This window comes from Anomaloglossus baeobatrachus, chromosome 1 (genome assembly GCF_048569485.1).
Source record: "Anomaloglossus baeobatrachus isolate aAnoBae1 chromosome 1, aAnoBae1.hap1, whole genome shotgun sequence".
Lineage (NCBI taxonomy): Eukaryota > Metazoa > Chordata > Amphibia > Anura > Aromobatidae > Anomaloglossus > Anomaloglossus baeobatrachus.
Genome location: NC_134353.1, coordinates 495036952 through 495061998, shown reverse-complemented (window position 1 = coordinate 495061998; position 25047 = coordinate 495036952).

Sequence of the window (25047 nt, the reverse complement as noted above, 5' to 3'; positions counted from 1 at the left end):
AAAAAATATTTTATTAGAAATAAAACAGAAGACATTAAGGACTTTACCTTTCTTACCCAAAAAAAAAAAACATCTGACATAGTCCAAAGGCGGGCAAGCATCTTCAGCTCTGCTACATCTGTGCGAGGAGACAAACAGGTCTGCTCACACAGACGAGCAGGCACAGACTCTGCTGAGAGGTGTCAGAAACTTCACCCAAGTGCACAGCCGAGGTCGGTCAGCTGTGCCTCCAGGTAACCTCCACTGACATCACTGCAACACTGCGGTAAAGTGAGCACTTGTTTGCAGTGAGAGCGCGGATGTCACAGTCAGGGTTACCCGAGGGCACAGCTGACGTCACCGCTTTCACCGCTGACAAGCGCTCACTTTATGGCAGTGTTACAGTGAAGTCAGTGGAGGTTACCTGGGGGTCAGTGGAGGCTACTCACATGGTGAGGCTCCAGTACTTTGTGCACTAGAAGGTCACCAAAACCACTGCAGCCAGTGACTGACTGCAGTGGTCAGGTGACTGGGAGAATGTGTCCTTAGAGAAACCTCCCATCACGCACTCTTCTAGTCACCTGGCCACTTCAGCCAATCACAGACTGTCCTGGTAAACTTTGACCTGACGAAGGGAAAAGCGTAACTCAGAAGGAGGGAGTGTGCTGCCATGACACAGCCTCTGCTGAGTATACCGGGCACGCTCCTGCCCCCCATCCCTTCCACCACCGTTTTTAATCTCCGGATTCTGGTCCCCATAGACTTATATGAGAACCAGAATCCGGAGCGGATCTGGATTTTATGTTCAATCCAGCAGAAATCCGCCAGTCAGGATTTTGGCAGATTCGATCAGCCCTAGTCCTGAGTTTACTTCCATTTAATGTATACACAGCTATAGGATCACTCCGTCTTAGGTATCTTACTTTACATTTATTAAAATTAAATCTCATTTGCCAAGTATCTGCCCATTCTGACAACTTATCCAGATATTTTTTCATAACAAAAAAAGTTGATGTAATGTACTATTATAAATAATACAAACATAAGTATACTATAAGATAATATTATGGAATTTTCCACATTCAATTCTTAATGTAAAAGTTACAATTTCACTTTGTAATAGTTTTTAAAATATTTCATCAGTGAACTATTAGCTAGATCCTACATGTAGTCATTATAGCTTGTTTTCTCTTACAAAATGTAATTATTCCTCAATTAAAAGAAAAATAAAAGTGTTATTAAGTGAAATACAAGACATAAGAAAAAACAGAATGTGTTTTTTTTTGTATTAGAAATTCTTCTACTCATCACACAAATTTCCATTACACTATTGCAGACATGGAGAGGTCAGACATACTCAAGCAGAAGGTGAAAAGATTATATCAAGGTCTGGTAAACCAGTCATTAGATAGCCGGACAATTGACATAACTGTGCACACAATCATCATAGACTACTCTTCTATACTCATTTTCCTGCTCTTATCTCAGCTACTAGTGGTTGGTACAGAAAAAAAGAAACTAAACGATAGCAGCTTATAATATCCGCTCACATTCCATTGTTTGGTTAGAAGGGAAGAAGAGTACCGAAATGCTGGCACTTCTATGTTAGCTTGAAAGATGATAGCACAATTAAAAGAGCACTGCAATGAACGCAACTTATTCTTAATTGACTTAGGGCTGGTTCACACTAAGCGACAGCGACAACGAGGTCGCTGTTATGTCACCATTTTCTGTGACGTAACAGCGACTTTGTAAGTCGCTGTTATGATCGCTGCTTAGCTGTCAAACACAGCAGCCGAAGCAGCGATCATAACCGCGAGAGCAGGGAGCCGCGCACACTGCTTAGCGCTGGCTCCTTGCTCTCCTAGCTACAGTACACATCAGGTTAATTAACCCGATGTGTACTGCAGCTACATGTGCAGAGAGCAGGGAGTCGCGCACACTGCTTAGCGCTGGCTCCTTGCTCTCCTAGCTACAGTACACATCGGGTTAATTAACCCGATGTGTACTGCAGCTACATGTGCAGAGAGCCGGAGCCGGCAGCACAGGCAGCGTGAGAGCTGCGGAGGCTGGTAACTAAGGTAAATATCGGGTAACCACCTTGGTTACCCGATGTTTACCCTGGTTACAGCTTACCGCAGTTGTCAGATGCCGGCTCCTGCTCCCTTCATTTCGTCGCTCTCTTGCTGTCACACACAGCGATCTGTGTGTCACAGTGGGAGAGCGCCTTTGAAGAAAATGAACCAGGGCTGTGTGTAACGAGCAGCGATCTCGCAGCAGGGGCCAGATCGCTGCTCAATGTCACACACAGCGAGATCGCTAATGAGGTCACTGTTGCGTCACCAAAACCGTGCCGTAGCAGCGATTTCGGTAGCGATCTCGCTATGTGTGAAGCACCCCTATGTCTATGTCAAAACTTCAACATGTAATAGCGAATACTGCTGTGTGTCTGGCATGTTAGAACTTGTACAATATTGTATAACCATTGTTGTGTAGCCAGTTTTATTAAAAAAAATAGGAGACAGGTAACACTAAATTCTTTAGGCACTACACTTTATACAGTTATGAGCTAATTTGTGTTATTGATGGGTAATTGTATTATTGAGCAACTACAGTGCTGCTGGTCAATCAATAAGGTTAATAAACCTGTCAGTTTCTTAATCTTTTACCTATCTACTTTTAGGGCAGCACCAACCACAGCTGCCAAGACACTATTCAGAGAGGTGGTTCTTTACCCTCACTGTGGAGCTCTTGTTTAGGAAGAGTTCAGTGTTCTTAATAGGATTTAGGTCAGGTGAGGAAGAGGCCATGTAATTTTTCTGTCATCTTTAATGCCTGTACTGTCTAATCAAGCAGTGAAGACTTTGATGCGTGTGTTGGGGGATTGTCTTGCATAAAAATTAGGGTTTTGTTGAAAGATGCAGACTTTTTCCTATTCCACTGCTTGAATAAAATGTCTTCTAAAAACTGGCATTAGGTTTCTGAGTTGATGTTATGTCCATCTTCGACACAAAAATGTCCAAATAACTCATCTTTAATAATACCAGCCCATATTGGTACTCCACCTCCAACATGCTGGCGTCTGAGATGAAATGAAGATCCAGTCTTGAATCTGATCACGTCACGGGCCCATCTATCTGCTCCGTAAAGAGTCACTCTCATCTCATTAGTCCTTAAAGCTTATGAAAAATCTGTCATTATATATTTCTTGGCCCAGTTTTGACATTTCAATTTATGTGTGTTACGGTCACCGAGGGGCGGCAAGCATCTGGGAGTGTACCCACTGGGCAGTAGACAAGAATCCCTGAAAAGGAGTTAACCAGTAACAAAGCCCTATACAGGGGCTGTCTGGGGCAGCAACTGGGGGTCTAAATGCATGACTGCCAGTAACCAGTGGTGATTGGCTCTTACGGATGGACATAGTCTCTTAATGTACGGTGCTGGTGTGTTCAGATGTGGCAGCACGGTGATGGTAACTCTGACTTGGCAGCACGGAGGAATTTTTTTGACGTGGCAGCTCGGAGGTGGAGGCTGAGACATGGCAGCACAGAGGTAGTGGCTCATACTTGGCAAAACAGAAGTGGTGGCTCAGACTTGGCAGCATGGAGGTAGTGGCTCAGATGTGGCAGCACAGAGGTAGTGGCTCATATGTGGCAGCATGGAAGTGGTGGTAGAGAGCAGGCTCTAGGAGTAGACAGAGATTAAATTTGTCAAAAGGCAACTAAACCCCTATACTAAAGACTATTAAATAAAACTTAACTTTTAATTCATATGTTAAATAATAAATCACTAATTACGTAAAAAAGTGCACAGCATGGGACTATTATTGCTCATAACTCAATTGATTCCTTATCTTATCAGTCCCAATGGATAATACACTTGCCATGTGTCTATAATATTGATTGATATATTTTGTCCACATCCTCCCTCATTACACAAATAGACCTCAGCTGATCTATTCATCCAACAAGCATCCAGCTTGGAGTTGGAAAATCTGCTTAAAAATAATAATATGGTCAGAATACTCCCTTTCCTTATATTGTGCACACCGTGTATTTGGCCCTCTTACTGGATTACTGTGGCACAATGCTATGCATATACCTACAGCATTAGTATTGCACGAGTTTATACAGGGGTAGAATTGACATAAAGTCTAAGGCGGGCTTTGCACGTTGCAACATCGCAAGCCGATGCTGCGATGTTGCACGCGATAGTCCCCGCCCCCGTCGCAGGTACAATATCTTGTGAAAGCTGGCGTAGCGAAAATTATCGCTACGCCGGCTTCACATGCATTCACCTGCCCTGCGATCGTCGCTCTGGCCGGCGACCCGCCTCCTTATTAAGAGGGCGGGTCGTGCGGCGTCACTGCGACGTCACAGGACAGGCGGCCAATAGGAGCGGAGGGGCGGAGATGAGCAGGATGTAAACATTCCGCCCACCTCCTTCCTTCCGCATAACCAACGGAAGCCACGGTGATGCCGGTAGGAGATGTTCCTCGCTCCTGCGGCTTCACACACAGCGATGTGTGCTGCCGCAGGAGCGAGGAACAACATCGGACCATCGCGTCAGCGTAATTATGGATTACGCCGACGCTGTACCGATGATACGATTACGACGCTTTTGCGCTCGTTAATCGTATCATCTAGGCTTTGCACACTGCGATGTCGCATGCGATGCCGGATGTGCGTAATTTTCAATTTGACCCCACCGACATCGCACCTGCGATGTCGTAGTGTGCAAAGCCCGCCTAAATAAAAATGTAGAGATATATCTGTTAAGATTGGAATACATAAAGTAAGTCCAGATAAATCCTCCCATACTGTTTTGCATAATCTCTAATGATGGAATATGAAGAAGAGGCTGTATTTTTAAACCTTGTAATCTTACACCCCAAGTCTTTAAATTTGTTGAACCAATAGGAAAGATTATGAAGGGAACATCTGTAATTTTGTTTAGTTCCTGAAGTTCCTTTTTAAGCTTTTTAAACAAATGCAAAAAAACTATGAATCTTCACTACAGTAAAACTGGGACATATCAACTGTGTGTAGCTGTATAATTGGAATTTCAATAATTTAACATTTCATATTGAATTAACAATGTACATCCCACAGCTGTAATGACCATTAATTGCCATTAAAGTGATACAGTAATATAGCAATAAAAATGATTTAAAATCAATATTATTGTGCACTATCATAAATTCAATACAGAAGGTTAACCTTAATTATTTAAAGAAGTTACCGCGATTTATATAAAACTGACCATAGAGTAGGGATTGTTATAAAATAAAGAAAAAACTTTAATTTATTACCTTATCAAATCCCCCTCCACTAATACAAATGCTACAATCAATCATCAGCCTCAACAGTGACAGGAGATTCAGGGGCTAAGCATCGGTTTCTACTAGTGATGGGCAAACACGCAGATACCTGGGCTGGGCGGGTCCAACAGAGTTTAAAAAAATGGAATTGATGCCGGATATCTGCCTAGACGCTGGCCCCATATAAGTCTATGCAGACCTGAATACGACACTTTAAAATGGTGGCAGAAAGGCCAAGGGAAATAGAGCAAGTGTGTTATACTTACCAGTTTCCCGTGCAGGTGTAACATTACTTCTGGGGTCGCTCATTCACTTATGCATATGCACTGCTTGCCCCTTCTGCCGACAGTCGTTGCATCTCTGTTGCCACAACCCTGTGTGACAGCGTGTCTGACTGCAACCAATCACAGATGCTGTGTGTGTCCCTATTGTGGTGTAAAAGTGAATAAATAAAACAAATTGTCATAGGGTCCCACGATATTATGATACACAGCTCAAATAAAACATACGACTATAGGCTGCAGCCCCCAGCCGTGTGCTTTTCTCAGCTGTGTATGAAAAAAAGAGGGACCACAAGGGGCTTTTTTTTAATCATTTAAATAAATAATTAAAAAAAAAAAAGCGTGCGGTTCCCCCCCCCCCCCGATTTTGATACCCAGCTATGATAAAATGACAGCTGGGGCTAGTATTCTCAGGTTAGAGAGACCCATTTTTATTGGGCCCCCCAGCCTAAAAATTGCAGCCTGCAGGCAAACAGAATTGTCGCATCCATTAGATGCGACAATCCTGGAACTTTTCCCAGCTAATCCCGATTGCTCTGGTGCAGTGGTAATCGGCGTAATAAGGGTTTAATGACAGCTCACAGATGGCAGTAAGCCCTAAAGTAGTAATGGGAAGGGTCTATGAGAAATACTCCATTACTAATCTATATGTGACCCATAGAAGCTGTACCATGATATACAATCAGCTAGCAACTAGCGGGATTAATAATGTGAAAAGGAGACAGGAAGTTGTTGTGGAGCTCAAGGGAATGCTGGGAAAAGGGGAGTGGTGTCCATGACAACCAGGTGAAAAAGGTCTGTGAGAAAGATTTTGAAGGAACAGACCAGCCGGTTAGATCAGTGTTTTTCTTGAAAAACAGTTGATATAAGTAAGGAGGCTCAGGACAGACAAGACACTGTATTATCTCAAGATAGGAGTAGAGGGACAGCACAAACTCTTTTCTTCCTACCACACCTTCATTGTTTGATGCAAGTACAGACTGCACAGTTCTAGACACGATTTGAGGAGGAGTGAACTGTGAGGAGAAACGCTTTGTATAGAGTTGTTGATGAGTTATCATATGAATAGAAGTAATTTCATGTATTGGAAAGAAGTTGAATAAAATCACAATAATTACCTTCACTTTTGAATTGCGTGATAACTGTGCCTGAAGATCCAGCCCTCCCTTTACTCTACAGAAGAATAATGGTCGCCCTGTGTAAGATTTCCCTGGGATTCCAGAAGATCTCATGTTAAGTATAAGCCTTCACATACTGAAGGTCATACTTGCAACATATAAGTGAAAAAAAATAGAACGCAAACACCAACAAAATCCTTTATTTGAAATACAATACAAAAACCTACCCTCTTTCTCCAATTTATTAACCCCGAAAACACCCAGTTTTGGCATAATACACAAGAGGTCCCACAACGATTACAGCTCTGCTACATACTTACTGAAGTGACAGCATGTGGGCATAGAACATGTCCACACACTGTGGACTTGCGGCAGAGACTGACTTAGAGGCAGTGATGAGCAGTGACGTCACTCAGTTTATTTGCGATCATAGCTGGAGGTTCCCACGTTACCCCAGCTTTGATCGGAGGTAAATTGACCTCAGGTGACATCATTAAATTCAGTGACCTCACCTTAGGTGAGGTCACTGAGTTCACAGGCCTGCATCTACTGGCAGAAAACTCAATTTTTTTGCAAAGGAATGCAGATTTGGTGCTGAAATTTATTCACCATATTCCTGCACCTAATCTACATCTTCTGGCAAAATGCATCAAAAGATGTTGCGGGTTTGATGTGATTGCGATGCAAGGTTTTGCCAGGAGATGCAGATTTGGTGCAGGAATTTGGTGTAAATATTTCAGCACAAATCTGCATCTCTTGGACAATAAATGCACAAAAACAGTTTTCACATCATTTCAGTGCTGCTTTTTGCCAAGAGATGCAAATTTGATTCAGCACCAAATGTGCAACTTTTGCCAGAAAACCACACCGAAATGGAGTCAAAACTGTTTTTGTGCATTTTTTGGCCAAGAGATGCGGATTTGGTACTACATTTTTACAGCTTATTGCTGCACCAAATCTGCATCTCCTGGCAAAAATAATCACATCAAAACTTCATCATGTTTTGGTGCGATTTTGTGCTCTGTACAATGTAGAAAACACCTTTATAATACTCACCTAGGAGGCATTCCAGTCCAATGGGTGTCGCTGCTCTCGCTCCGGCACTCCCTCTTTTCTTGCATTCGCTGTCCTCCTGCTCAGCCCCGTGTGCATGACGCATCCTGCATCATCCACACAGAGGCCTACATTGCGCTCCTGTACATGCACACTTTGATCTGACCTGCAGATGCACAATACAGTACTTTGATCTGCCATCAGCCGGGCAGATCAAAGTGAGCATGTGGAGGAGCTCAATTGAGTCCTCTGTGTGAATGATGCAGATCACGTCATGCACACCGGGCTGGGCAGGAGGACAGCGATTGCACAAGATGGAGGAGTCATCAGACCGAGAGCAGCGACACCCATCAGACCAGACTGCCCCCTAGGTGAGTATTATAAAGGTGTTTTTTACATGCTACATAGCGGCCTGGGCTATTATATACAGCATTCTGGAATGCAGTATATAGAGACTCACTGGTGGTGGCCACAGCTCATAAGGGAAAAACCTGGTGAAATGTTCTCTTTATATATCAGGTAGTACTATTGGGACTTGTGATTTAACTAATGAGGGGTTTACACAGGACCAGCCGTGAAGATGATATTGCTTATATTGTATTAAATGCACTAATGATTCCTAAAACCGTACCCCAACTTGAGACTGTTCTATTTTCACGGCTGCCACCATTTGTAGATTAAGGATGCTTAGTTAGCAGAGTGCCTGTTGTCATCTGCAGGGGAAGCGTCATCCCTAACATTCAAGCTTACTGCTAAGCACATCTTGTACCTGTTTGGTAGATTGTGTTGTTATTCTTCCTGCAATCATCACCATGTATCCCCCTATAAATAAACCTGCGTTTTAACCTCATCTCTTGTGTCTACAGAGTATGGACAGGGGTTCTCCCGACTAAACCCCTTACAGCAGAAGTCCCTTCTGCATTCCACCAGAGCTCCCAGAAAGATTTGGTGGAAGCAGTGTGCCACATTGAGGTGTAAAATACCAGATCCCCTGCCCACAGAGCTGGCTTAAGTGGTGTCGCAATAGGTGTTAGGGCTCATGGGCACGTTGCGTAATTGCATGCATTTATGCTGCGTATTGCACTGCAGCATAAATCCATGCGTCCTGCATCCCCTGCACAATCTATGAAGATTGTGCATGATACGTGCGCACGTTGCTTTTATGAACGCAGCTTTTTTGGTGCTAAAATTTTGACCCAAATCCGTGCGTTCATAAAATGAGCATGCCAATTAATTTGTGCGCTTTGGATGCAGATCCCACTCTGTCTATGGTGGGGGCAGCAGCCATTGCGCATGAAATCGGCTTTTTTCTACAAAAAAACTGCATCCATTATGCAGTGTTTCTGCAGCAATTTGAAGCGCACATGTGCTGTCAAATCGCTGCAGAATATTCAGCATTTACAGTCATATGAAAAAGTTTGGGCACCCCTATTAATGTTAACCTTTTTTCTTTAAAACAATTTTGGTTTTTGCAACAGCTATTTCAGTTTCATATATCTAATAAATGATGGGCTCAGTAATATTTCTGGTTTGAAATGAGGTTTATTGTACAGAAAGTGTGCAATCTGCATTTAAACAAAATTTGACAGGTGCATAAGTATGGGCACCCTTATCAATTTCTTGATTTGAACACTCCTAACTACTTTTTACTGACTTACTGAAGCATTAAATTGGTTTTGTAACCTCATTGAGCTTTGAACTTCATAGGCAGGTGTATTCAATCATGAGAAAAGGTATTTAAGGTGGCCACTTGCAAGTTGTTCTCCTATTTGAATCTCCTATGAAGAGTGGCATCATGGGCTCCTCAAAACAACTCTCAAATGATCTGAAAACAAAGATTATTCAACATAGTTGTTCAGGGGAAGGATACAAAAAGTTGTCTCAGAGATTTAAACTGTCAGTTTCCACTGTGAGGAACATAGTAAGGAAATGGAAGAACACAGGTACAGTTCTTGTTAAGCCCAGAAGTGGCAGGCCAAGAAAAATATCAGAAAGGCAGAGAAGAAGAATGGTGAGAACAGTCAAGGACAATCCACAGACCACCTCCAAAGACCTGCAACATCATCTTGCTGCAGATGGTATCACTGTGCATCGGTCAACAATACAGCGCACTTTGCACAAGGAGAAGCTGTATGGGAGAGTGATGCGAAAGAAGCCGTTTCTGCAAGCACACCACAAACAGAGTCGCCTGAGGTATGCAAAAGCACATTTGGACAAGCCAGTTACATTTTGGAAGAAGGTCCTGTGGACTGATGAAACAAAGATTGAGTTGTTTGGTCATACAAAAAGGCGTTATGCATGGAGGCAAAAAAACACGGCATTCCAAGAAAAGCACTTGCTACCCACAGTAAAATTTGGTGGAGGTTCCATCATGCTTTGGGTCTGTATGGCCAATGCCGGCACTGGGAATCTTGTTAAAGTTGAGGGTCGCATGGATTCAACTCAGTATCAGCAGATTCTTGACAATAATGTGCAAGAATCAGTGACGAAGTTGAAGTTACGCAGGGGATGGATATTTCAGCAAGACAATGATCCAAAGCACCGCTCCAAATCTACTCAGGCATTCATGCAGAGGAACAATTACAATGTTCTGGAATGGCCATCCCAGTCCCCAGACCTGAATATCATTGAAAATCTGTGGGATGAATTGAAGCGGGCTGTCCATGCTCGGCGACCATCAAACTTAACTGAACTGGAATTGTTTTGTTAACAGGAATGGTCAAATATACCTTCATCCAGGATCCAGGAACTAATTAAAAGCTACAGGAAGCGACTAGAGGCTGTGATTTTTGTAAAAGGAGGATCTACAAAATATTAATGTCACTTTTATGTTGAGGTGCCCATACTTTTGCACCGCTCAAAATTTGTTTAAATGCGGATTGCACATTTTCTGTTAGTACAATAAACCTCATTTCAATCCAGAAATATTACTGAGTCCATCAGTTATTAGATATATGAAACTGAAATAGCTGTTGCAAAACCCCAAATTGTTATAAAGAAAAAAGGTTAACATTAATAGGGGTGCCCAAACTTTTTCATATGACTGTACGTGCGCATGAGCCCTTAATATAGCCTGCAGTGCTTCTTCTGCCATGACGATATTACAGTATATAAATATATAGCAACCATAGTAAGAAGTATTGCTCATGTGTGATATTTTGCAGATATTCAATTATTTTTTTTTTTCAGTTGATGCTAATGTCACATATGTTGATGACACACTAAGAAAACAGCAGAGAAATGCCAAGTGAAGGACCCATTCAGGGAAGCAGATGGAAATACACCCACTATAGAAAAGAATGCAAATCAATCTTCTGCTGGTAAATTGCAGCATTAAGCTAGCTATTGATTTCTCAAGGTTGTGCAAAGGTTACTCACTCCGACTGCAGTATTTGGAAATCTGCATTGGGAAGCACGTTTGTCTGAATCATGCACTGTACATTGTATATATTATCTGCCATCAGTTCTGTTCAGCATTAGTGCACTAATAGTAGTTCCTGCAGGTACCAGATAGATGTGTGGTTGTCAAGCAAGAAAACAAAGAAATACTGTATTTCTTTATATTAGCATCTTGGGTTTTTTTTACTAAAATTTAAGATATTGTAAAGTATGCAAATTGCATCTTCGGAGAGGAAGAGGACTTGAACTCTAGGGCCATCTATTATAAGTAGCAATCCTAAAAGTCAATATAAGCCCTTTAACCCCTTCATGACTGGCAATTTTCCATTTTTGCACTTTCGATTGCTTATCCCTTTCTTCTAGAGCCATCATTTTTTTATTTTTCTATCCACATAGTCATATGAGGGCTTGTTTGTTTGCACGATGAGTTGTACTTTGCTTGACACCATTCATTTTACCATATAGTGTACTGGAAAAGGGGGGAAAAGGTGTATTGAAATTGCAAAAAAAAGTTCAAGCCAAAACTTAATTTTTATTTTAGTTACCAGGTTCACGTTCAGGTATAACGTTTAATTGACCTGACAATATGATTCTCCAGGTCAATACGAGTACACAGGTACCAAACATGCACATAGTTTATTTATTTAAGTGGTGAAAAAATTTTTTTTTAAAAAAGTATATAGCTGTATTTTGCATGGGTCACCATATTCTAAGAGCTATAACAATTTCTTTTTTTGGGATAGGGGAATTTGTGATAGGTTATATTTTGCACCCTGAGCAGACGTCATTTAGGTACAACTTTACCAGCTTCTAGCATGGAATTCTTGGATCTCAAAATTGCATTGGAAAATGGTTACTTTTCTACCTCCCTATATCGCAAGAGCCCGGCTACCAAGAGTATTCTGCATTTTGACAGCTTCCATCCAGGACACGTACGTCACAAAATCCCAATGGGACAATTTCTGAGCATTAGACTTTATTGCAGCAGTTTGGCGACCTTTAAAACAGAAGCTAAGCAACTCAACTCATGCTTTAGAGCAAGAGGTTACCCATGCAGTATTGTTTCAGGGGCCTTAAATTTTCTGCAACCATGGATCGGAGAGACACATTAAAATGTTTTCCATAAAACCTTTATCCACAGTTAATTTCATATCAACTTAGAACAATCATTGGCTCCATAATTATCGGATGCTGCAGAAAAATTGGGACATATTGCTCAGTGAACCAAAACTCAGTCCGTTCATTAATGGCCATTATTATTATTATTATTTATTATTATAGCGCCATCAATTCCATGGCGCTTTACATGTGAAAGGGGTATACATAATAGGGACAAGTACAATAAAGTATAACAGCTTGGTATCCACCAATATTATATACGCCTAAAATATAACTTTTAATAAATATATTAAAATAAAGGGACCAGACATACATATATAGCGCAATAGCGCCTAAAAATTGTCAATTGTGATATCCTATATCTGGAGTATTAGAAGAATACTATCACAGACAATAAATGATAGGCAATAGATTGGTCGGCATTAGATAACCCTCAGTAAGTAATGCAAGGAGGGAAATAAAAGGCAACAATCTCACCCGTCTTCACTTCATTAAGGGTGAGTGTTCCTCAGCCGCAAGAAGGTGTAAGATACGGAGTTGCCACATCAATAAGATCCTGTGGCTTCCACACGTATTTCACGGGTTCTCTATGCAAACAACTCCGATGTAATATAATAGAAACTTTTTCCTTTTCTCAACGCGTTTCAATAAATCCATAAATCATCAGGAGAATTAGAAAGGAAATGTGGTGTCTTTTAATGGAACCGGCATATCCGCCATGAGGTTCAGACACCCATCCGATGCCACATTGCTATGTCACTCCTAGGACCGGCACTTCAGCCACAAAGTCCTGACACGTGGCGCTAATCGGTACTATGCCCAAGTACAATAATCATAAACAGTACAAGACACAGACAGGTACAGGAGGAGAGAGGTCCCTGCCCGCGAGGGCTCACAGTCTACAAGGGATAGATGAGGATACAGTAGGTTAGGGTAGAGCTGATTGTGCGGCGCTGTATCAGACTGAGGGCTATGGCAGGTTGTAGGCTTGTCGTAAGAGGTGGGTCTTCAGGTTCCTTTTGAAGCTTGCCAAGGTAGGCAAGAGTCTGATGTGTTGTGGCAGAGCATTCCAGAGTATGGGGGAGGCACGGGCGAAATCTTGGATGCGATGGTGGGAAGAGGAGATGAGAGGGGAGTAGAGAAGGCGATCTTGTGAGAATCGGAGGTTACGTGTAGGTAAGTACCGGGAGACTAGGTCACAGATGTAGGGAGGAGATAGGTTGTGGATGGCTTTGTATGTCATGGTTAGTGTTTTGAACTGGAGTCGTTGGGCAATGGGAAGCCAGTGAAGGGATTGGCAGAGAGGAGAGGTCAGGGAGTAGCGGGGGTACAGGTGGATTAGCTGGGCAGCATAGTTTAAAATAGATTGTAGGGGTGCGAGACTGTTAGAAGAGAGGCCACAGAGCAGGAGGTTGCAATAACCCAGACGGGAGATAATAAGGGCATGTATTAGGGTTTTTGCAGCTTCTTGGGAAAGGAATGTACGGATCCGGGAAATATTTTTGAGTTGGAGGCGGCAGGAGGTGAAAAGGGCTTGGATGTGTGGCTTGAATGAGAGATCAGAGTCTAGGATTACTCCCAGGCAGCAGGTGCGTGGCACTGGGGAAAGTGAGCAGCCATTGACATTGATGGATATGTCAGGTGGGGGAGTTGAGTGAGGAGGAGGAAAGACAATGAATTCTGTTTTGTCCATGTTCAGTTTTAGGAATCGAGCAGAGAAAAAGGATGAAATAGCAGACAGACATTGTGGGATTCTGGTTAGTAGGGAGGTGATGTCAGGTCCAGAGAGGTAGATCTGCGTATCATCAGCATAGAGATGATACTGAAAGCCATGGGACTCTATGAGCTGTCCCAGGCCGAAGGTGTAAATGGAGAACAGCAGGGGTCCAAGAACTGAACCTTGGGGGACCCCGACAGATAGGGGGCGACATGAGGAAGTGGTGTGAGAGTGGGAGACGTTGAAAGTTCGGTTGGATAAGTATGAGGAGATCCAAGATAGCGCCAAGTCTGTGATGCCCAGAGATGAGAGAATTTGTAATAGAAGGGAGTGGTCTACTGTGTCAAAAGCAGAGGACAGGTCCAGGAGGAGGAGGACAGAGTAGTGTCGCTTGGCTTTTGCAGTTAGTAGGTCGTTAGCGACTTTGGTCAGGGCAGTTTCAGTGGAATGATGGGGTCGGAAGCCAGATTGTAACCGATCAAAGAGAGAGCAGGAAGAGAGGTATGAGGACAGCTCAAGATTAACATGCTGTTCCAGTAGTTGAGGTATAGAGGAGAAGTGATATGGGGTGACAGTTTGACACAGAGGATGGGTCAAGGGAGGGATTTTTGAGGATGGGTATGATTGAGGCATGTTTAAAGCATGAAGTCAATACACCAGTTGTTAGTGATAGGTTGAAGACATGGGTTAGTATATAAGGATACGGCTGCACATCAAACTTAGATAATAGTATAATGCCTCAAGCATATGGAAAAATATTGGAAAATACAATGAAAAATGCTACTTGCTAACTTGAACATGTGAATAATGAATTGCATACCTGCCATGAATATTAGGAAAAAGGAGATATTTAGCAATCGCATTGATCAATGTAACTGAGCCCCAAAACCTCGTCAAGGTATATCTCTATATTGGGGTCCCTAGCTCTGTGACCCTAACTGTGTGTAATCTCATTGCAATTAAAACTGCTGTGGGTGAAGAGGGGTAACTAAGGACTTTCTTATATAAGAGATTGAAAAAACATGGCCGAAAGGGGCGGAGCTGTGTTCACATTCAGAAAAAAACTACATATAACTGAATAGGATAACTGAAGTGAGCACTAATATATATATTATGAGTGCAAGCCAAAAAATACATACTATATAAGGATAAGGCTGCACATCAAACTTAGATAATAGTATAATGCCTCAAGCATATGGAAAAATATTGGAAAATACAATGAAAAATGCTACTTGCTAACTTGAATATGTGAATAATGAATTGCATACCTGCCATGAATATTAGGAAAAAGGAGATATTTAGCAATTGCATTGATCAATGTAACTGAGCCCCAAAACCTCGTCAAGGTATATCTCTATATTGGGGTCCCTAGCTCTGTGACCCTAACTGTGTGTCATCTCATTGCAATTAAAACTGCTGTGGGTGGAGAGGGGTAACTAAGGACTTTCTTATATAGGAGATGGAAAAAACATGGCCGAAAGGGGCGGAGCTGTGTTCACATTCAGAAAAAAAACTACATATAACTGAATAGGATAACTGAAGGGAGCACTAATATATATATTATGAGTGCAAGCCAAAAAATACATACTATATCAGGATAAGGCTGCACATCAAACTTAGATAATGGTATAATGCCTCAAGCATATGGAAAAATATTGGAAAATACAATGAAAAATGCTACTTGCTAACTTGAACATGTGAATAATGAATTGCATACCTGCCATGAATATTAGGAAAAAGGAGATATTTAGCAATCGCATTGATCATTGTAACTGAGCCCCAAAACCTCGTCAAGGTATATCTCTATATTGGGGTCCCTAGCTCTGTGACCCTAACTGTGTGTCATCTCATTGCAATTAAAACTGCTGTGGGTGGAGAGGGGTAACTAAGGACTTTGTTATATAGGAGATGGAAAAAACATGGCCGAAAGGGGCGGAGCTGTGTTCACATTCAGAAAAAAATTATGTAAAAAAAGGAAGTAAAATGGTTAAAGCAGGACATAATTACTAGTGTCCACGCAGCTGTAACACTACTTCTGGATCCGCTCATTATCCCTCATGCATATTCACTTCTTCCCCCACCCATCATCTGTGACAGCATCTTTGATTGATTGCAGTCTGACTGCATGTGCCGCTGATTTGTATGAACGTTCATTCTACATGCTCATTTAGTATTCCAATATCTACCTCGTACAATTGCGTAACCCTAGTCATGTTGTGTGCAGGCGCCCAGTTATTCATACAACTATGCAGTACGCATTATTGCCAGATGGTCTGTTGTACATGCGTAGTCAGTCTGTATGAACGCTGCAATTGCCCAGGCAAACCACGGTAGAAAAAAGGAAGCAAATAGGTTAAGGTATGCTGTACTTACCAAGTCTCCCTGTGGCTGTAACTGCTCCCGAGGCTCTATTCCGGGGCCGCTTAGTATCCCTCATACATATTCAATGTATTCCCCCAATCACCGGTGTCTCTGATTGGCTGCAGCCAGACCTCACCCCATACAGCGTCTGTGCTTGGTTTGAATCACAAATACTGTCTGCACGTCTAAATCGGGGTATAACATAAATAAATAAATAAATTGGCATAATGTCCCCCAATATTATGAAACCAAGCACAGATAAAGCCCATGGCTACAGGCTGCAGCCCCAAAGCCATACGCTTTTTTTGTCTGTGCATCAGAATAAGAAGAACCACATGCAGCTTGTTTTTTTTTGTTTTTTTTTTTATTATTTAAATAAATAATTAAAAATCATCCCCTCAAGTTTTGATATCCAGCCAAGATAAAGCCCAACAGCTTGGGGCTGGTATTCTCAGGCTTGAGAGACCCATGCTTATTGGGTCCACCCTGCCTAAAAACAGCAGCCTGCAGCCGCCCAGTATTATCGCATCTATTAAATGTGACAGTCCCGATGCTTTTCCCAGATCTTCCGACTGCCCTGGTCTGGTGGCAATCATGGTAATATGGGGTTGATAACAGCCCACAGCTGACACTAAGCCCTTGATTAGTAATCGGATGTGTCTATGAGACCTCCCATTACTAGTTCGTAAGTGAAAGTAAATAAACACAAACACCAAAAAAATCCTTTATTTGAAATAAAATACAAAAAAACACCCTCTTTCACTACTTTATTAACCCCAAAAGAGCCAGGTCTGACACAATCCACATGAGGTTCCATGACGATTTCAGTTCTACTACATCTGTACTGCCATCAAGTGGCCATAGACCATGACCACCCACCGTCAAGCAGCAACTGAGCCTCAGCAATGAGCGATGATATCACCCAGATTATTTGTGTCCAAAAAAAGAAAAGTCCACAGCACCTTGGTTAAAAGACTTATGTGCCTGTGCAACAGCACAATCAGCACCTCAGGAGCGCACGTCCAAGATCAAGGGATCACTTGAAATAACGTACCAATAGTAAGGATGACAGCACTCCTTTGGGTGAAAAAACATGCAATTCTTTATTCCATCAGTTGTTTTACAGCAACGTTTCGACCCAGTGGTCTTTGTCAAGCATCTCCTGGCAGAAAACTGCATTTTTTTGTCAAGAGATGCAGATTTGGTGCTGAAATTTCTACACCATATTCCTACATTTCTTGAAAAAAAAAATGCACAAAAATGGTTTTCAAAAAGTTTCAGTGCAAATTTGCACCTCCTGGAAGAACAATGCACCAAAACAGTTTTTGTGCATTTTTTTGACAAGAGATTCAGATTTGGTTCTCAAATTTCTATAGCATATTCCTACAACCAATCTACACCTTCTGGCAAAAAACCACATCAAAACCATATCATAACACATTCGGTTTTGATAAATTTTTTTTGCTAGGAGGTGCAAGAATATGGGGTAAAAATTTCAGCACCAAATCTGCATCTCTTGGAAAAAAATGCACAAAAATGGTTTTGACACTGTTTAAGTGCAGTCTTCTTCCAGGAGGTGCAAATTTGCCTGAAACTTTTTGAAAACAATTTTTGTGTTTTTTTTTGTCAAGAAATGCAGGAATATGGTGTAGAAATTTTAGCACCAAATCTGTATCTGTTGGCAAAAAAATGCAGTTTTCTGCCAGGAGATGCAGGTCTGTGAATCTCAAACCATTGAGATCCTCTCAGGTCAGGTTACCTGCAGGCACAGGTGAAGGACCTTGGGGACCTCCAGCTGTGGCCGCAACTAACCTGAGTGACATCACTGCTCATTGCTGCAGCTCAGTCTGAATCTCACAACATATTCTATGCCCACGTGCTGTCACTTCAGATGTAAGAGAGCTGGAATTATTGTGGGACCTTGTGTAGATTACATTGGACCTGGGTCTTTTGGAGGTTAATAAAGTGGTGAGAGAGATTTTTTTGGTGTTTGTGTTTATTTACTTTCACTTACAGGTTAGGAATGGGGGGTCTCATAGATAGCTCTCAATATTAATCTAGGCTTAGTGGCAGCTGTGAGCTGCGATTAACGCCTTATTACCCCAATTGTCACCACTCCAGGGGAATCGGTAAGAGCCTGGTAAAACACTGAGACTGTCACATCTAATAGATGCGACAAGTATGGGCAAGCTGCATGGCTGTTCTTTTTAGGCTGGGGGGCTCACTAAGCATGGGTTTCTCCAGCCTGAGAATACTAGCCCCCAGCTGTTGGGCTTTCTCTTGGCTAGGTACCAAAATTGGGAGAGGGGACCGCACGTCATTTTTAAAAATTATTTATTTAAATAATTTAAAAAAAGGCCAATTGCAGCTCCTCTTATGTTAATACATAGCCAAAATAAGTGCATGGCTGGAGGCTGCAGCCCGTAGTCGTGTGCTTTATCTATGCTGGCATCAATAGCTGGGGGACCCTATGCCAATTTATTTTATACCATAATAGACTCGCAGACAGTGTCTGTGATTTCAACCAATCACAGATGCTGTCTGGGGGCGGGGTCTGACTGCAGCCAATCAGAGATGCTGTTGGATGGGGAAAGTAGTGAATATGTATGAGGGATAATCAGCAGCCCCGGAAGTATAGCCACGGGAGCAGTTACAGCCATGAAAGCAGTTAGAGCCATGCCACAGACTCAGTAAGTATGTCCAGATTTATTTTCTTTCTCTTACAGCCCCCCTACACCATTTTACAACACATAAGTTTGGTCTCCCATTGAATTGAAAGGGCTTGGTATGTTCGCCAAACTCTTTACCGAACTGTTTGCCGAACTCTTTGGCAAACATTGGGAAGCTCAGTAAAGAACTTTGAAAGAGGTTGCTATGTATTTATATATATATATAGTTTCTTTTCGCTTCATATTCAGCACCATATCAGTAATTGGCTGCCATTTCAGACAGCTTTTATATTTTATTGTACACATACATGTTTTTTGAAAAATTCTTTAAATTGTTTTTTGTAAATACTACTCTTTGCAAATTGTGTATTCACATTGTGGATTTTCTTGGGGGGGGGGGTTATATTGGATGCTGGAGGACAGGTATGGTTCCCATCAGGAGCACATCTGGTTAATTTTTGTACAGCTATATGTTTTTAAGTGTTTTTGATGTGTGTCATTGTCAGTTTCTACATGTTAATAAAATGATATATATATTTTACCTTATTGGTGATCCCAATTGCTTTACACATAACTTTTTATTTTCTCTACTCAGCTGATGCTTTTAAGGCCCCATCACACACAGAGATAAATCTTTGGCAGATCTGTGGTTGCAGTGAAATCATGGACATATTGCTCCATTTGTACACAGCCACAAACCTGGCACTGATTGTCCACAATTTCACTACAACCACAGATCTGCCACAGATCTGCCACAGATCTGCCACAGATCTGCCACAGATCTGCCACAGATCTGCCACAGATCTGCCACAGTTCTGCCACAGATTTATCTCTGTGTGTGACAGGGCCTGACCATTTTTGGGTAGATGCGATGTTTGATTGTCTGCTATTGCATGCAAAAAATATAATTCTGATTTTGATTTTCCTGTTGTTATGCTATTTACTGATCAGAATAATTAATTTCATATTCTGCTCGACCAGACTTTTACAAATGCATTAATAGTGCTTTAATGTGGCCAAAAGGGGGCAATTTAAAATTGTGCTTTTTTATTGTTTTCATATTTTTAAAAACTTTTTTCACGTTTAACTGTATTGAATAGTCCCTTCAGGGACTTGAAGATACAATCGTCCACTCACTTGTGCCCTATAACAGAGCATAGCAGAACTCATACTCATCTATGTAAGCTGGCCAAAGGTTGGCATTCACAGGAGAATCATAATGACCTTCACAGGGGTCATAAGCAGACCCTCAGATGTCATGAAAACACATCACAACCAGTGCGCCAAAGGCTGAGTGGAGTGACGTAACCTCCTGCCGACACTTGTTATCTGCTGCTGTCAGAGAATGACTTATTTAACAGGTTAATAGCTGTTAAAGGCACAGGATGGCTGATTAACTCAGCTGTCATTTGTGGGGAAAAGTGTGGGCCTGGCGTTTGAATCTGCATCAAAGGCAAGGAATACATGACAAACTTGTACATCATATGTCGTGAAGGTGCTAAAGAGCCTTGTTACACGATTTAAGAGAAAATCCAAGACAGAATCTCTATTGGCAGACGTGTTTTGGGATATTTTCCCCTCCTGTCAGGGGTCTGTCATGGGTGACAGACAGGCATGTGGTTTCTGGTTATAGAAGGTCACAGCATTTGGCTGCTCAAAATGCTCCCTGACTTTCTATTGTTCCTTTTGTCAGTATTTCTTGTAATAGGTAGCTTTACTGTTGGATTTTCATATCTCCCCCTTTTGGACCCAGCAGGAGCTCGACTTCCACCCAGCTGCAGATCATCATTATTCTCTTGGTGCTTAAATACTCCCTTCTTTCTTGAACTGGTGCTGGTGATATTATTCAGTTCATTCTGGCTCTGGTTGCAAGCAGGTAGCTTCCTTTCATTTGTCGTATCATTTCTGAAGCTTGCTGAACTTCTGCCTGTGTCATCTGTGGATAAGTAGTTCATGCCTTTTCCCCCGAGTGTCCAACTTGTGTCTTCCTTTAGTTCCCTATGTAGGGCCCAGCACTAGGGGATACATAGGGTCAAGTATCCAGCTCAGAGCATAGGTGCGGAACCTATCTAGGGTGGTGAGGAACCCTAGGGACCAGCTGTAGGTTTGGTCAGTGGTCACCATCTCACCCTTCTCTAGACACAGGGGTCCCCATCCCTTAACTTTCGCCTCTCGCTTGGTACTTCCTCATACCTAGCATGACACCTCCTCAATACAAAGCAAGAGATCTAATTTGGCTGTATGATAGGCCTTTGATTGGTTTCTAAGGGATAATGTCTTTACTTGTGTAGAGTGATGTGTCCTCTTTCTCTCTGAAGAGGCAATTTACATTTTCAGTTTTCGACAGGAGCATTGTATCTCCTATACGTCTTCTTACAATGACATGTCACACTCCTCAAGGAGAGACATTCCCTCTTAAGTCCCAAATATTTTAAAGGAAAGCACTTACCTAAAGTGCATACAGTGTGATGGAGGCAGTGTTGGACTGGGATGTCAAGTCCACACCAGTAACATTGATTCTGGGGGACCACTATTCAGCTAAATACAAATATTATATTACCTTCATTAACAAATATGTATCTATTCAATGATAAACTGGGGAGTTTTTTGAATGTGAATGAATGAATTAATGAATGAATGAATGAATAATAAGTTGCTGCTTTTCTCTGTACATAGTGAATTAGGCCTACTACTGCTGAGCGGTAAGTGGCTTACTGTTGCACAGGGGCTCACTGACCAGGGAATTCAAATGTTCTTCTGTGGGTCAGTCCAAGCCTGAAGAGAAACCCAGGGCACCAGACTGCATGCTAGGAGCTCCGAGTGGGGCGAGGCCACAGAGGTAAGCACTCGGCAAAATATAAAAATAAAAAAAAACATATACACTTTAATGCTCATCTTTCTAGGAGTCTCTGCTGCCTGCCTGCTTTCCTGTCCTCCGCACCTCCTACTTATTGCATCTCTGGCACAGTATTCTTTCTGGGCTGGGACTTTTGCCTGTGAGTAGGCCCTCGATCATGTTCAGTAAACTTTAGTGCCTGCTGGAGCTGAAAGCCCGGCTTAGAGTGAACACTGAGTTGAATATAGAATGCAATGGTGGCGCTAGAGAATCAGACAGCAGACAGAAAGCATATGATGTAGACGGAAAGGTGAGCAGTGAGAGGAGTCTATATTTTTTCTTTTTAACCTTTTTCAAGCAGTCAACTGTTTGGCAAAATGCTGGCTGCCATTTTGCTGAATTAGCACATAATGAAATACAAAAACAAAAAAAAATGCATAGTCTACAGAATATAGATTTTTGTAATATTTGAATATAAGGAAATTCCAAAAATTGCTCACATTGGTCATACATTCAAAAAAGTCTCAGAAAAATAAGCAGCCTTACCATCCGAATACCGAAGCACTTGCACTTTTCAATAGATCCTCATGATAAAGGCGGTGGCAGAACAGGTGCAAAATACTAAAAAAACAACCACTCACAAAATTACCATTCATTGAAGAGGTGGTTGTCCAGAATTAAAAACGTACAGAGATGAGGCCCGCATAGGGTGCCGGTCACACAGAAATGTTTGATGCACCATGTCTGGCTTAAAGCTTATTTATGACACCCATAATATTAAATAAGGTGTGCTTTCCCAGCACTTTATACAGCAAGTGAAATACAGTGGGTACGGAAAGTATTCAGACCCCTTTAAATTTTTCACTCTTTGTTTTATTGCAGCCATTTGGTAAATTCAAAAAAGTTCATTTTTTCTCATTAATGTACACTCTGCACTCCATCTTGACAGATAAAAAACAGAAATGTAGAAATTGTTGCAAATTTATTAAACAAAAAAAACTGAAATATCACATGGTCATAAGTATTCAGACCCTTTGCTCAGACACTCATATTTAAGTCACATGCTGTCCATTTCTTTGTGATCCTCCTTGAGATGGTTCTACTCCTTCATTGGAGTCCGGCTGTGTTTAATTAAACTGATAGGACTTGATTCAGAAAGGAAAACAACTGTCTATATAAGACCTCACAGCTCACAGTGCATGTCAGACTAAATGACAATCATGAGGTCAGAGCAACTGCCCAAGGACCTCAGAGACAGAATTGTGGCAAATCACAGATCTGGCCAAGGTTACAAAATAATTTCTGCAGTACTCAAGTTTCCTAAGAGCACAGTGGCCTCCATAATTCTTAACTGGAAGAAGTTTGGGACAACCAAACTCTTCTTTGACCTGGTCGTCTAGCCAAACTGAGCAATCGTGGGAGAAGAGTCTTGGTGAGAGAGGTAAAGTAGAACCCCAAGATCACTGTGGCTGAGCTCCAGAAATGCAGTAAGGAGATGGGAGAATGTTGCACAAAGTCAACTATCACTGCAGCCCTCCACCAGTTGGGACTTTATAGCAGAGTGACACAACGGAAGCTTCTCCACAGTGCAAGACATGAAAGCACACATAGAATTTGCTAAAAAAAACACATGAAGCACTCCCAGACAATGAGAAATAAGATTCTCTGCTCTGATGAGATGAAGATAGAACTTTTTGGTGATAATTCTAAGCGGTATGTGTGGAGAAAACCAGGCACTGCTCATCACCCACCCAACACAATCCCAACAGTGAAACATAGTGGTGACAGCATCATGCTATGGGGGTGTTTTTTACCTGCAGGAACAGGCTGACTGGTTGCAATTAAATGAAAGTTAAAAGCGGCCATGTACAGAGATATACTGAAAGAAAACCTCTTCCAGAGTGCTCTGGACCTCAGACTTGGAAAAAGGTGCACCTTCCAACAAGACAATGAACCTAAACACACAGCTAAAATAACAAAGGAGTGGCTTCAGAACAACTCTGTGACCATTCTTGACTGGCCCAGCCACAGCCCTGACCTAAACCCAATTGAGAATCTCTGGAGAGACCTGAAAATGGCTGTCCACCAACGTTCATCATCCAACCTGATGGAAGTGGAGAGCAATTGTAAGGAAGAATGGCAGAGGATCCCCAAATACAGAGGTGAAAAACTTTTTGCATCATTCCTAAGAAGACTCATGGCTGTACTAGCTCAAAAGGGTGCTTCTACTCAATACTGTAGAGGGCTGTGGAAAAAGAAAGCGCAATAGGGTCTTACCCCAATAATAGAAAGGGTAAAGATATGTATCAGACTCACCTATAGTGGTTGTGCCACTCACAACCACTATGCAAGCATGTAAGAATCTGGGTCACGGCACCAGTCCCAAAGTATGGCTGATAACAGAGAGTAGACGGAAAAGGGTGGTAAAATCTGCACCAAGGACTCAATGGATTCAGAAGGAGATTAATGCTTCTTTTAATAACATGCACAGGTCAATGTGTTTCAGGAGTCACAGCTCCCTTCAGTAGGACAGCAGGAAAGGAACATCAAATCTCAAATCTGAGATTTGATGTTCCTTGCCTGCTGTCCTGATGAAGGGAGCTGTGACTCCTGAAACGCGTTGACCTGTGCATGTTATTAAAAGAAGCATTAATCTCCTTCTGAATCCATTGAGTCCTTGCCGCGGATTTTACCACCTTTCTCCGTCTACTCTCTGTTATCTACTCAATACTGAGCAAAGGGTCTGAATAATTATGACCATGTGATATTTCAGTTTTTCTTGTTTAATACGTTTGCAAAATTTCTACATGTCTAATTTTTTTTCTGTCAATATTTTGTGTAGAGTGTAGCTTAATGAGAAAAAAAATGAACTTTTTTAAATTTACCTAATGGCTTCAATGAAACAAAGGGTGTAAAATGTAAAGGGTCTTAATTCTTTCCATACCCACTGTAAATATTGAACATGTAACCAATTTTTTAAGCAAATATATTTTTAAAAGAGTTATTGACATGAATTTTTCACCATATGTCAAGCCATCCCATCGTCCGGAGAACTAGTAGAGCTGTAGGGGGAAAAAGCGCAATAGGGTCTTACCCGGTATGAGGGTAGAGAGACAGAAAGAGGTACACTCACCTGGTAGGGTTGTGAAAGTCACAACTCCTTATGATCGCATGTGAGTGCCTTTTTGTGGTTTA